Source organism: Oryx dammah, unplaced genomic scaffold (assembly GCF_014754425.2).
Source record: "Oryx dammah isolate SB20612 unplaced genomic scaffold, SCBI_Odam_1.1 HiC_scaffold_15, whole genome shotgun sequence".
NCBI lineage: Eukaryota > Metazoa > Chordata > Mammalia > Artiodactyla > Bovidae > Oryx > Oryx dammah.
The window spans coordinates 40116991-40130061 of NW_024070199.1; the positions used below are offsets into that span (position 1 = coordinate 40116991).

At 39.5% G+C, this 13071-nt stretch overlaps 1 pseudogene; it reads left to right on the forward strand.

The window, feature by feature from the left end:
• The first annotated feature begins 4572 nt into the window (after positions 1 to 4572).
• Positions 4573 to 6299, forward strand: LOC120874603 (annotated as a pseudogene).
• The last annotated feature ends 6772 nt before the right edge of the window (positions 6300 to 13071 follow it).

Here is a 13071-nt window from a genome sequence, read left to right on the forward strand (position 1 = left end):
CAGACACAGCTGAGCAACTAAGCATACACACACACACAAACATAATTTCTTGGAATATAATTCCATGATCAGAGCAATGGTGCCCACATAGAATGAATGTTAGAAAACATTTTTTTCTCTTCTACTCCTGAAGGAGTTTGGGTAAGATGGGTTATATGTCTTTCTTAAATAATTGGTAAAATTTCCAGTGAAGATACCTGTAGTTTTCTTTGTGGGAGGATGTTTAACTATAAGTTTATTTTGTGTAACAGATGTAAGACTATTCAGTTTATCTTTTTTCTTCATTTATAGTTTCTATCATCATCATGTATCCTATTTTCCTATAACTTTTCTCTACCTGGTAATGTTTGATTGATGCCAAGCATTGTGACTCAACTTCTGGGATGTTAGATAACTTTTTTATCCCTAAAAGCACTGAGCTGTTTGGGACATGCCTAAGTTACTTGAAAACATTGATCTTTTTGGGTCTGGGGGAAATCTTGGGCAGTGTGTACCAGGCAGCTGCTTGGATTCATCCATAGGCTATCAATACTGGCAAGGGGCCAAAGAACCATGGATAAAAGGGCTGTCTAGACATATCTCCTGGCTTGCTCGTCAAATTTGTAATCCATCTAGGTTTGCCCACTGCAGGACAAGTCAAACACCGAGTCACTGAGGTTTGCCACAGAGAAAGTGTTATTTGTGAGGTAGCTAAGTGAGGACACAGCAGAACAAATCTCAGCTCTGCATCCCCAAAGGCCAGAGACCTGAGATATTTATGATACAAAGAAGAGGAGTGGTCTCAGGCGTTTGGAAAGGTGATTGGAGGCTGGGAAAATGTGAGGTAATTCATTTCTCTGCAGGCCCATGTTTAGGGTCAGTGGGCTCAACTAGTTTTGGGGCAGGCGTATTGGGCAGGGCATGCCCAAGTCACTTCAGTCATTTCCAACTCTGTGTGACGCTATGGACTGCAGCCTTCCAGGCTCCTCTATCCATGGGATTCTCCAGGCAAGAATACTGGAGTGGGTTGCCATGCCTTCCTCCAGGGGATCTTCCCGACCCAGGGATTGAACCCTCGAGTCTTTTTAGTTTCCTGCATTGGTAGGTGGATTCTTTACTGTAGTGTCACCTGGGAAGCCAAGTGGGTATTGGATAGGAGCTGACTCCAAATTTTTGGAAAACAACTTAAGCCCCCATTACTATGGTGATTCATACACCAGAAGTATGTGGTTAGAAGTCTGATGATAAATTACATATGGTTCATGAAGCTGGGAGGGTTTGTAGTTAGAGACAAGGGAAAAAAATAACTAAAGTAGGCTTAACTAGTAAAGGCAGGTTACAAGTAGAGGGTTTTCTAAGAAACTGTTCCCTTTTCTGCTACTCTGTAAGACATGTTCAATGAGTTCTGTTAAGTGCCAGCTTCCATTAATCCTATGGAACATGGTTTCACAATTTCTCCCTCTTCATTTTCTTTCTCTGTCTTGTTATCAACTGTATGTGTTTCTCTGCTTCCTGGTCACTTCCCTTATCCTATTTTTTTATTTTTGCCTTTAAAATTTCTTTTTTTAATAAGGAAAAGTATTTGTTTGTGCCTTGCACAATTTTTGAAAGCCATTATTGCTATTTAATTTTTGTTATTTACTACAATACTGCGTGCAAAGTTAACAAAAGAAATGCTTACTGAATAAATGAATTTCAGGATGAATGAACTGATAGTAATTTCTTAAGAGCTCAAATTTCATTACAGTGACCCTTCTAGGCAGCCCCATAGGGGTTCAGCACAAGTCACAAATATGCTTGATCTGCTGCAAAGTACATTCATTTTTAAGAATGGAATGCTTACATGAGGCAAAACTTGGAGGTCACTACCCAAAAACTAGCATATGCCAGCCTGCACTAAGGTAAATATCAGAAACTCTAACTGCTCAGTGTTAAATTAACCAAGGGTTCATATAGGTCCCTCAAAAGAAAAAAAAAAATGTGTGAGGAGTATGTGAAACAATCATTTTTAGATGAATGAAATGACAGAAATCACAATCAGTACAAACTAATAACTAAACAATAGTGGAATCAGTTCAGTTCAGTCTCTCAGTCATGTCTGACTCTTTGTGACCCCATGGACTACAGCACACCAGGCCTCCCTGTCCATCACCAACTCCCGGAGTTTACTCAAACTCATGTCCATTGAGTTGGTGATGCCATCTAACCATCTCATCCTCTGTCGTCCCCTTCTCCTCCTGCCTTCAATCTTTCCCAGCATCAGGGTCTTTTCCAATGTTCTTGTCTTTGTATCAGGTGACCAAAGTATTGGAGTTTCAGCTTCAGCATCAGTCCTTCCAATAAATACTCAGGACTGATTGGAAGGAATATTCATCGGAAGGAAGAAAAAGATATCTTTCATGAAATGAACAAATTCCTAGAAAGACAAAATTTACCAAAACTGACATGAAGAAGGAATAGAAAATCTAAATAAGACTATAAAGGTTAAAGATCTTGAGTTAGTAATTTTAAAACTCAAGCTCAAGCTTATTTAGCTTCACTGGTGAATTCTACCAAACATTTCAAAGGAATTAACATGAATCCTTCACAAACTCTTTTAGAAAATAGATGAGAAATGAGCAATAAAAGGGGACTTCACCCTAATGAAGAGCATGTATACCTTTTCATTTTGTTGATTATTTCATTTGCTTTTTAGAAGTTTTTGAGCTTGATGTAGTCCCACTTTTCTATTTTTGGTCTTGTTGCCTGTGATGTTCATGCCAAATCCTAGAAATCACTGCCAACAATAATGTCAAAGATTTTCCCTATCTTTTTCTTCTGAAGATTTTTAGAGTCCCAAGTCTGTCTTTAAGTCTTGCTTAAGATGCAATATTATCTGTGCATAACAAAGAAGTAAATCCTGCCACTGGGACAATGTGTATCAGCATATAGACATTATGATACCTGAAATAATCTGATTACTGAAGGACAAACAGCATAATTCCACTTATACAAGGTTTTAAAATAGTCAAATTCATAAAAGAAGAGAGTACAATGAAAGGTAGTTGTCAGGAGCTGAAGGGATAGGACAAGTTGAAAATTATTTCCCAATGAGTATAAAGTATTTTGTTCAAGATGAATAAGGCTATATATAGTTAGTTAGTTAGTTAGTTAGCAACATTGTATTGTGCATTTTGTAATATGTTAAAGGGATGGATGTTATGTTGTGTTCATTTAAAAAATTACAAAAGAACAGAAGAGAATTTCTGGAGTCAGTATGCTAGGTCACTTCAGTCATGTCCAACTCTGTGCGACCCCATAGACGGCAGCCCACCAGGCTCCCCCATCCCTGGGATTCTCCAGGCAAGAACACTGGAGTGGGTTGCCATTTCCTTCTCCAATGCATGAAAGTGAAAAGTGAAAGTGAAGTCACAGTCGTGTCTGACTCTTAGCGACCCCATGGACTGCAGCCTACCAGGCTCCTCTGTCCATGGGATTTTCCAGGCAAGAGTACTGGAGTGGGGTGCCATTGCCTTCTCCAGGAGTCAGTATAGTTAGTTCCTTAGTGTAGTGATGGTATTGTAAGTGTATGCATATGTACAATCTCCACAAGATGTACAATTATGGAGTGTACCAACTATACCTCCTAATAAAGAGCAAATATAAAGAACCTACAGAAATTCTCATCCTAAATGCTGAAAGACTGATTTCTTCACCATAAATTCAGGAAAAATATAATGATGTCAACTATCACCATGTATATTCAACAAAGTATTCAAAGTTTTAGTGAGGGTAACTAAGAGAAGGAAAATAAATAAAAGATATATATATTGGAAAATAAAAAATACAACTGTCTTTATCTGTAGATGACATAATTTTGTATGTAGAAATTCCCAAGGATCCACTAAATATCCATCAGAAATAACAAATGAGTTTACCAACTTTGCAGAATACTAAATAAATTGTAAAACTCAGTTGTATTTCTCTACACTAGCAATGTGTGTGCTGTGCTTAGTTGCTCAGTCGTGTCCAACTCTTTGTGACTCCATAGACTGTAGCCTGCCAGGCTCCTCTGTCCATGGGGATTCTCCAGGCAAGAATGCTAGAATGGGTTGCCATGCCCTCCTCCAAGGGATCTTCCCAATCCAGGGATCAAACCCAGGCCTCCCACATTGCATACAGACTATTTACCATCTAAACCACACTAGCAATAGACAATACAAAAATAAATCTCATAAAAATCTATTTAAAAGAGGATGGTAATGATAACCCTGTGTGCTAGACAGCAAAAGAGACGCAGATGTATAGAACAGTCTTTTGGACTCTGTGGGAGAGGGAGAGGGTGGGATGTTTTGGGAGAATGGCATTGAAACATGTATAATATCATATATGAAATGAATTGCCAGTCCAGGTTTGATTCATGGTACTGGATGCTTGGGGCTGGTACACTGAGACGACCCAGAGGGATGATACAGGGAGGGAGGAGGGAGGGGGTTCACGATGAGGAACACGTGTATACCTGTGGTGGATTCATGTTGATGTATGGCAAAACCAATACAATATTGTAAAGTAATCAACCTCCAATTAAAATAAATAAATTTATATTTAAAAAAAGAGTATCACAGAGAATAAAATATACAGAAAAAATTAATAGACGAAGTCTGAAGATGCTACCACGAGGTGACATTTTGGAGGTAAATGATTGTCCTCCACCCTCCTGGAAATCCTGTCCTTTCTGAATGGATGGTATTATGCTACCTATTTCCTGCTAGAACTCCTTGTATTGCTGTATAAAGATCTCCTGCTCCTATATCCAACAGCCAATCTAGTACTGGATGTGATGATACTCTTCCTGTATCTTGGAACTGAAGTAATTTGACTACTTTTTGGTGCAAAGGGAAGTCTCTGTCAATGGAAGATGCCACATGCTATTAATCTTGACCTTCCTGTCCACTATGGTGGCCTCCTATTACCTGCTGCTGCAGACCTCTGTGATCTGCTTGGAAGCCATCATGAACAGCATCTTGTTCTTCTGTAGCTCAGAGCTGCTGCTTGAGGTGCTAACCCTGGCCACTTCCTCCAGTATGGACAGGACATAAAGTACAAAAATTTCAGCCAGCAGCCCTCACAGGCTGAGACCGCACATACAGCTGGTACTTCAGCCTCACCAGTGAGAAGTGGCAGGCCATGTTGGAAAAAGTTGCAGCTTTTCCTCGGCACAGACACCTGGGGAACAAACCCAGCATAAGGCCACTGGGCACCATCTTCTCAACCAGGACCATGAGCCCGGGAGACTCTTCTACACTCCAAGGCTATAGCCTTTCTGGCTCCTCTAGGAACCAATTCCCTTCTGACCTCAGGTTTTTCTCTTTGATCATCGTGGCCAGAGCATCTTGGGTGGGCCGTGCAGGCTTCCTGGGCTTCCAGCGGGACCTGAGCCACACGCTCCCCGTGTGTGCTGTGCCCCACATGTCCTGCAGGAGCGTAGGGTGCCTCAGGAGGGTGTGCTCCCAGAGTGATGCAAAAGCCGCTCATCCCATTTCTCAGACAGAGCTCCAGAACTTTTTAAGTGATTCATAGTGTTAGTTTTCTACTCTCATCATGAAACAAAAATTGTTTTATAATATGTATTTTCTGTTAACAAATTAATAGGAGTGTAAGAATTGTCAACTATAAACCAAAAAAAACAGTGTTCTGAGAAAATAAAGATCTCTAATATATAAATGGAAAGATAGCTCTAGAAGGCTTAGTATTCCCAATCCTGATACCACCCCCCTCCTCATACTACCCGTGATGGATTCATATTGATGTATGGCAAAATCAATACAGTATTCTAAAGTAATTAGCCTCCAATTAAAATAAATAAATTTAAATTAAAAAATTAAAATAAAAAAGAAGGCTTAGTGTTGTCAATAAGGCAATGCTTCTCAAGTTAATCTATAGCTTCAACACAATTTCCATCCAAATCTCAACTGACTTTTTGGGGCAGAAACTGACTTTAACTGTCAATTCTATCATTAATTGTCAATTTGTAATATCTTTGTTATTAATATTAATATGTATTCAAAGACACAGATTAGCCAAAACAATATTGGAAAAGAGAAACTTAGAGGACTTTCACTTTTCACTTTCAAAGATTACTGCAAAGCTATAGTACAGTGTGATTCAGGCATTAGAACAGAATTTGACATAAAGGAATAAAATTGAGAGAACAGAAATAAACCCTAAAGCTATGGCCAACTGATTTTTAACGAAGGGGACCAGAAAAATCAGTAAGAGAAAGGCAATCTTCATAGATAATGCTTGGAGAAAAAGATATACATACACATAAAGTTTTAGGACCTCTATTGTATACTGTGGGGCTTTCCGGGTGGCTCAAATGGTAAAGAATCTGCCTGCAGTGTGGGAGACTGGGATTCGATTCCTGGGTCAGGAAGATCTCCTGGAGAAGGAAATGGCTACCCACTCCAGTATTCTTGCCTGGAAAATCCCATGGACAGAGGAGCCTGGTAGGCTACAGTCCATGGGGTCACAAAGAGTCAGACATGACCATAAACAAAAAAGTTTCAAAATGAATCCTGGACTTGAATATAAGAACTAAAACTGAATTTTCAGAAGAAAATATAAGATTACATATTCATGGTTTTGGTTAGTCAATGGTTTCTTAAACATGGTATGAAAGTCCAAATGATAAAAAAAGATCAGCATCAGAAAGATGGCAGAGGAGGATGCCCCAGCCTTCCTGTTCCATGGAAACACCAATTTAACAACTGCCCGTGGATGAAAGTTCCTTTTTGAGGCACCCGGAATCCAGGCAAGAGGTTTCATCAGCCTGGTGCAGCACAGAAATGAGAAAAGACTCATTTCAAAGGGAAATAGAAAAGCTTCACTTTCCTCCTGTCATCCTCCTCTCAACAAAACACAAGCAGCGCTGAGAAAAATCCCTTTAGCCTAAAAGTTCTTTCATGGCAGAAAGAAAGAGAAAGCCTGTCTGTGGATTTTGACATTAGACTCCGCCCGTGGACCTCACCAGGCAGCCCACCCAGTTCAGTTCAGTCGCTCAGTCGTGTCCGACTCTTTGCAACCCCATGAATTGCAGCACGCCAGGCCTCCCTGTCCATCACCAACTCCCGGAGTTCACTCAGACTCACGTCCATCGAGTCCGTGATGCCATCCAGCCATCTCATCCAGGGTCCCCGACAACTGGCCTGTCCAGAGTTTCTGGCCAATGTGACTGGTGTAGAACTTTCCCTGCCAAAGCCAGTCTGTAATGCCTGGAAGGGGTGACTGCTTCTTCAAAAATGCAAGGTTACAAGGATCATGAAGAGTTGGAGAAATATGATACAACCAAAGAAACAAAATACAGCTCCAGGAACTGACCCTAAAGAAGTGGATATCTATGAACTACCTGACAAATAATTCGAAATAATCGTTTCAGAGAAGTTCAGGTAGCTCTTTAAGTTGCAAGGAAATAATGCTAAGCAGCAACACAAAAACATAAGAAAGGACAAGTCTCACTGGTAAAGGTAAATGTAAAGACAACTAATAATATAACATTGGGATGGTGGTATGTAAATTACCTTTTAACCTCGACATAAAAGTTAAATACAAAAGCATTAAAAATTCATGACCATAATTTTTTTTATAAATATAGAATTAATTAATTATTGCTCAGTCGTGTCTGACTCTTTGAGACCCCATGGACTGTAGCTTATCAGGCCCCTCTGTCCATGGGATTTTCCAGGCAAGAGTGCTGGAGTGGATTGCCATTTCCTTCTCCAGGGGATCTTCCCAACCCAGGAATCGAACTCGGGTCTCCCGCATTGCAGGCAAACGCTTTACCGTCTGAGCCACCAGAGAATTTGTAAATTCTGACACCAATATCACATGCCCTGTGTGTTTATGGCAAGTAAATTCGTAGAGCTTTTGTATGCAACTGAAGTTAGTTGTTATCAGGTTAAAATAAACTGTCCAAAGTAGAAAACATTTTATCCAAGAATTATGGTAACAAGAAAGGAAAACTCGACAGTTGATACAAAAAGATAAAGAGGAAAGTATCAAAGTACATTAACACACAAGCAAAAAGACCTTTTCATTGATATGCTACAGCTCACTTCATTGATTTGATCTCATTGAAAGCCTTCGACAGCATAAAGGGGCAAAATCAGAGTTCATATCCATGTTTGCTTAATGGAGACAGACTGCACCTAGACCATGTGAGAAATTTCTATTAGGCAAGACTGTTCTGCAAATTGAGGCCTTCTCAAAAGTCTTCCCAAGAAAGATGCCCCAGAAAGATGCTACCTTCATCCTAAAGACATATTCTACTAAATCAGTGGAATCAGAACTGCCCCAACCTTCGGTGAGACAAGGAAATACAGGACGTAGAAGAATTCTGTAGCATGAGATAAGCTTTATCTAAGAACTACCAGGCTCCTGATGTACAAACAAGGAGTGAGTTATTCCAACTTAAACAGAAAACAGAATAAACTTCTGATGAACCCACTTTCTTCTTCAGGTACTGCCTTATTCTCTTATTTCTTTCACAGAAAAAAATTCTTTCTCATTTTCTTCTCATCTATTTCTCTTTTTAACCATTCCTATAATACATTCAATTATTCAGTCGCAGGAGGACTTCCCTATAGCTCAGATGGCAAAGAATCTTCCTGCAATGCAGGAGATCTGGGTTTGATCCTTGGGTCAGGAAGTTTCCCTGGAGAAAGAAATGGCAACCTACTCCAGTATTCTTGCCGGGGAATCCCATGGACAGAAGGGCCTGGTGGGATACAGTCCATGGGGTCCCAAAGAGCTGGACATGACTAAGCAACTAACACACACACACACACAATGCATTCCATAGGGCAGTTCTCCTGCGTTCCCTTATCATACCACTCTCCCCCCACTGCCCCTTCCCAATAAAACCTCTTGCTTGGTCAGTTTGTGTGTCTCCTTAGACAATTCACTTCCAAGTATTATATAAGAGCCTACTTTTGGGCCCTGGAGAAGGAGTTCCCCTTCGTACAACAAATGGTGACTCAGATGGGGACTCTTCTTTGCTGCAACTGACATCCTAACCACTTAGGATACTCAACAATGGGCTTGCCTGCCGATAGACCAGGCCCAGTGGACGCAACTGGGATCCTCTTGTCCTTGGTCTCCTTCTAATGCAGATGACTTCCCAGAGTGCCCCGACTGGGTAAGGAACAAGAGGCTTTATTGACCTTTCTCCCCTTCCTTCTCTCTTTCATCTTCTTAATCCTTCCTATCCTACCATTTTTTCTAGTGCCCTGGTTCTGGACCCAGGAGTTTGGTCAAAGGGCCTCAGCCTGAGATGAAGGTCAGAGCCTGAGCACCTTCAGTTGGCAGAGAACTCAAATTCTGATTCTGTTCTGGTCTGGTCTGGTCTGGTTTCTGGTTGAGCCAAGTTCTAGCCCTCCCTTCCCTGGAAGCCCAGTGTAAAGTCTCATAATGCCTGGGTGTCAGCAGGTGGCAGGAGACATCTGTAAGGCTACCCCTTTTGACTCCCTCCCCTGGAAGATCCCCTGAAGAAGGAAATGGAAACCATTCCAGTATTCTTGCCTGGAGAATTCCATGGACATAGGAGCCTGGCAAGCTACAGTCCATGGGTTTGCAAAGAGTAGGACATGACTGAGCTACGGAGCACACACACATACACGTAATACATTCAGTCCCACCGAATTTCTTAAAATCCTAATGTTTTCTGTATTTTCACATCCAAATGTTTGTGTGTTCGTTGCTCAGTCATGTCTGATTCTTTTGTGACCCCGTGGACCGTAGCCCACCAAGCTACTCTCTCCATGGGATTCTCCAGGCAAAAAATCTGGAGTGGGTTGCCATTCCCTTCTCCAGGGGATCGTCCCAACCTAGGAATCAAGCCTGGATCTCCCACCTTCCAGGCAGATTCTTTACTGTCTGAGCCACCTTCTTCAAGTGGCATTCAAAATCTGACTGCCCTTCACGACCTGCACTATTACTTACCAAGTGTAATTCACTCTCATTTCTCATCTGGACTATTCTCCCTTTTCCAATTCACACATAATTTTTCAATGAAGTCTTTTAAAATTCTTCATGTGATGCCAGATCTCAGCTCAAATATCTCTTGTGGCTTCCATCTCATGCAGAATGAAATTCAACAGTCTTACCTTCAATATTAGATCTAGCCTCCTCTGTCTCTTTACCTCTCTAACCTTACCTAACTTTTTATAGCCTTTCTGCAACCCCATGGCCTGCAGCATGTCAGGCTTCCCTGTTCTTCACTATCTTCAAAGAAAAGTATATAAAAAGTGTGTATATATATATATTTAAATTATTATTAAAAACAGCTATAAACTACTATCAAAGTTACAAACTGTAACACATTAGTAACTAAGAAGACACATATTTGTCCCTCCAGAATAATATTTTATTAGAAACCACCCACTAGATGTTTGTAGTAATTACTTTCATACACATCACTTTGTTATTGTTCATGGTTCCTTTATTAGATAAAATTCACACATGGTCACATGTATGAATTCTAAGTTCAAAATTCAATATATTTGATGATACTGGGCACGTTCAGGATTGTATGGAGTAGACAAAAAATTCAGTGTATTTGGATAAATTCATATATCAGTATCAGCCACAATTCTATAAACAGGCAGATTAATTCCATCAGCCTAGAAAAACCTTTTGTGTTCATTCATTAGTCAGAATTGTTCCCTAGTCCTCATCTCTCCTCCACTATATATTTCAGTAGGTATTACTTTTGCTTACTCTAGAACATCACCTAAATATAATTACAGACTATTTTTTTTTTTGCATTTGGCTTTTGCTCAGTATAGTGTATATGAAAGTCATGCCTGCTTTTTTTTTGTATCACTACTGTATTTCTGTTTACTGCTAAGTAATGTTACATAGTACAGATGGGAAAATATTTGCAAACCATAGTGCAATGTTCTTCTGCATTATACATTAACCAGACCTCCAAAAAGTGATAAAGCCTGTTTGATCATAAACATCAATGTTCTTTTTTCTTTTTCTTCCAATGTCAGCAACCCTTTAGAAGATTAATTTCTGTTTTCCTAGTTCTCTAAGGGATCACAGAGACCCGCTGCTCACTTCAAATGTGCAGATCTGAACTAGGTAGCTTTTGTGAACTTCATAAAATGTCTGTATTATTTTTATGTATGATCCTTTGTCTCAAAAGTGTATAGACTATGCCTTTGACTTCTAACAAGTGAAACACTTCTCAGCTTTCTAAAGACTGTCTCCGAGATTATAATCCTCTATTTGGCTCAAATAAAATCCTTTATTTCTCCTTTGATTTGATGTTTAGTTAATAGCTATCATCAGGAAGACATGAGATAGTTAAGTGCTGGTCAGGATGTGGACAAGGGCGAACTTTTGGACACTATCGGTGGCAATGTAAATAAGTACAGTCACTATGCAAAACAGCAAGGAGTTTCCTCTGAAAATTAAAAATAGAATTGCCATACGATCCAGTAATCTTGCTCTTGGCATATAGCCAAAGGAAATGAAAAGAGGAAATTAAAAAGATAACTGCCCTCCCATGTTTATTGAAGCACTATTTACAATCTCTAGGATATGGAAACCATCTAAATGTCAACCACTTGGTGATGGATAACCATGTATATACACACACACACATGTCCGTTGCATACATCTAATGTATATGATGAAATACTGTTTACCCGCGAGGAAAGGGAATCATGACAACATGGGTGGACCTTGAAAACACTGTACTAAATGAGATGTCAGAGAATGACACATTCTGTGTATAACAGATGTCAGATCTAAACCCGTCAAACTAGTGGAAACGGAGTAGAATGGTGGTTATTGGGGCTGGAAGTTGGGGGAATTCGTGCAAGTTTTAATGGTATAAACTTGTAACTAGTAGATAAATAAGTTCTGCTGGTGTAATGCACAGTTAGTGATTTTCATAGTCCACGATTCGTGTTTGTGCTCATGCTCAGTGGTGTCCAACTCTGTGTGACCCCATGGACTATAGCCTGCCAGGTTCCTCGGTACGTGGGATTTCCCAGGCAAGAGAACTGGAGTCGGTTACTATTTGCTTCTCCAGGGGATCCTCCCAACCCAGGGATCAAATTGCATCTCTTGGGCCTCCTGAATTGACAGGTGGGTTCTTTACCACTGAGCCACCAGTCCATAATACTACATTATAAATTTCAAACTTAGTAACAGCCTAGATCTTAACTGTTCTCACCACAGAAAGGAAATGATAATTCTGTGACATGAATAAAGTGTTAGCTAACACTATGTTGGTCATCATATTGTAATATACAATGTATCAAATTAACACATAGTATATCTTAATCTTATAAATTTTATTTGTCTATTATATCTCAATTGTGAACAAACAAATCCAAAACCTGAAAACTATCTAGATGGCTTTCATCAGGTGATGGGTTAAACTAACATTTGTATCTACATTTCATGTATTCATCAGCAGAAAAAAATAAGCTATTGATAGCAACTTCAATGAATATCTGTATAATTTTGATTGGTATGAAAGCAAACTTCAAAATATTACAATATTATTATTTGGTTAAAATTACAATTTTCAGCTTCATGAGATAATGTAAGAGATATGTCTTACATTAACACCGTGTATATTTAAGATGTACAGCATAATAATTAAATATATGTATGTATTGTGAAATAATAAAATAACCTTAGTTACCACATACAACACCTCACATAGTTACAATTTTCTGTGATGAGAACTTTATATGTAAAGCACATATTCTTTATCCATCCATTGATAGACTGCTAGGCTGTTTCCATGTCTTGAGTATAGTAAATAGTGCTGTAATGTACTTTGGAGATGAGATGCAGATATCTCTTTAAGACGGTGACTTCGTTTCTTTTGATTTTGTATCCAGAAGTAGGAATGCTAGATTTTATGATAGTTATATTATTAGTATTTAGAGGACTTTCCATATTGTTTTCTACAGTGGTTGTTCCAGCTTACTTTGCCTCCAGCAGTCTACATGGCTTTCGTTTTTGTCCTCATGCTTACCGGCACTCGTTATCGCTTATTCTTTAATGATTATGTGATCATTGTTTTAA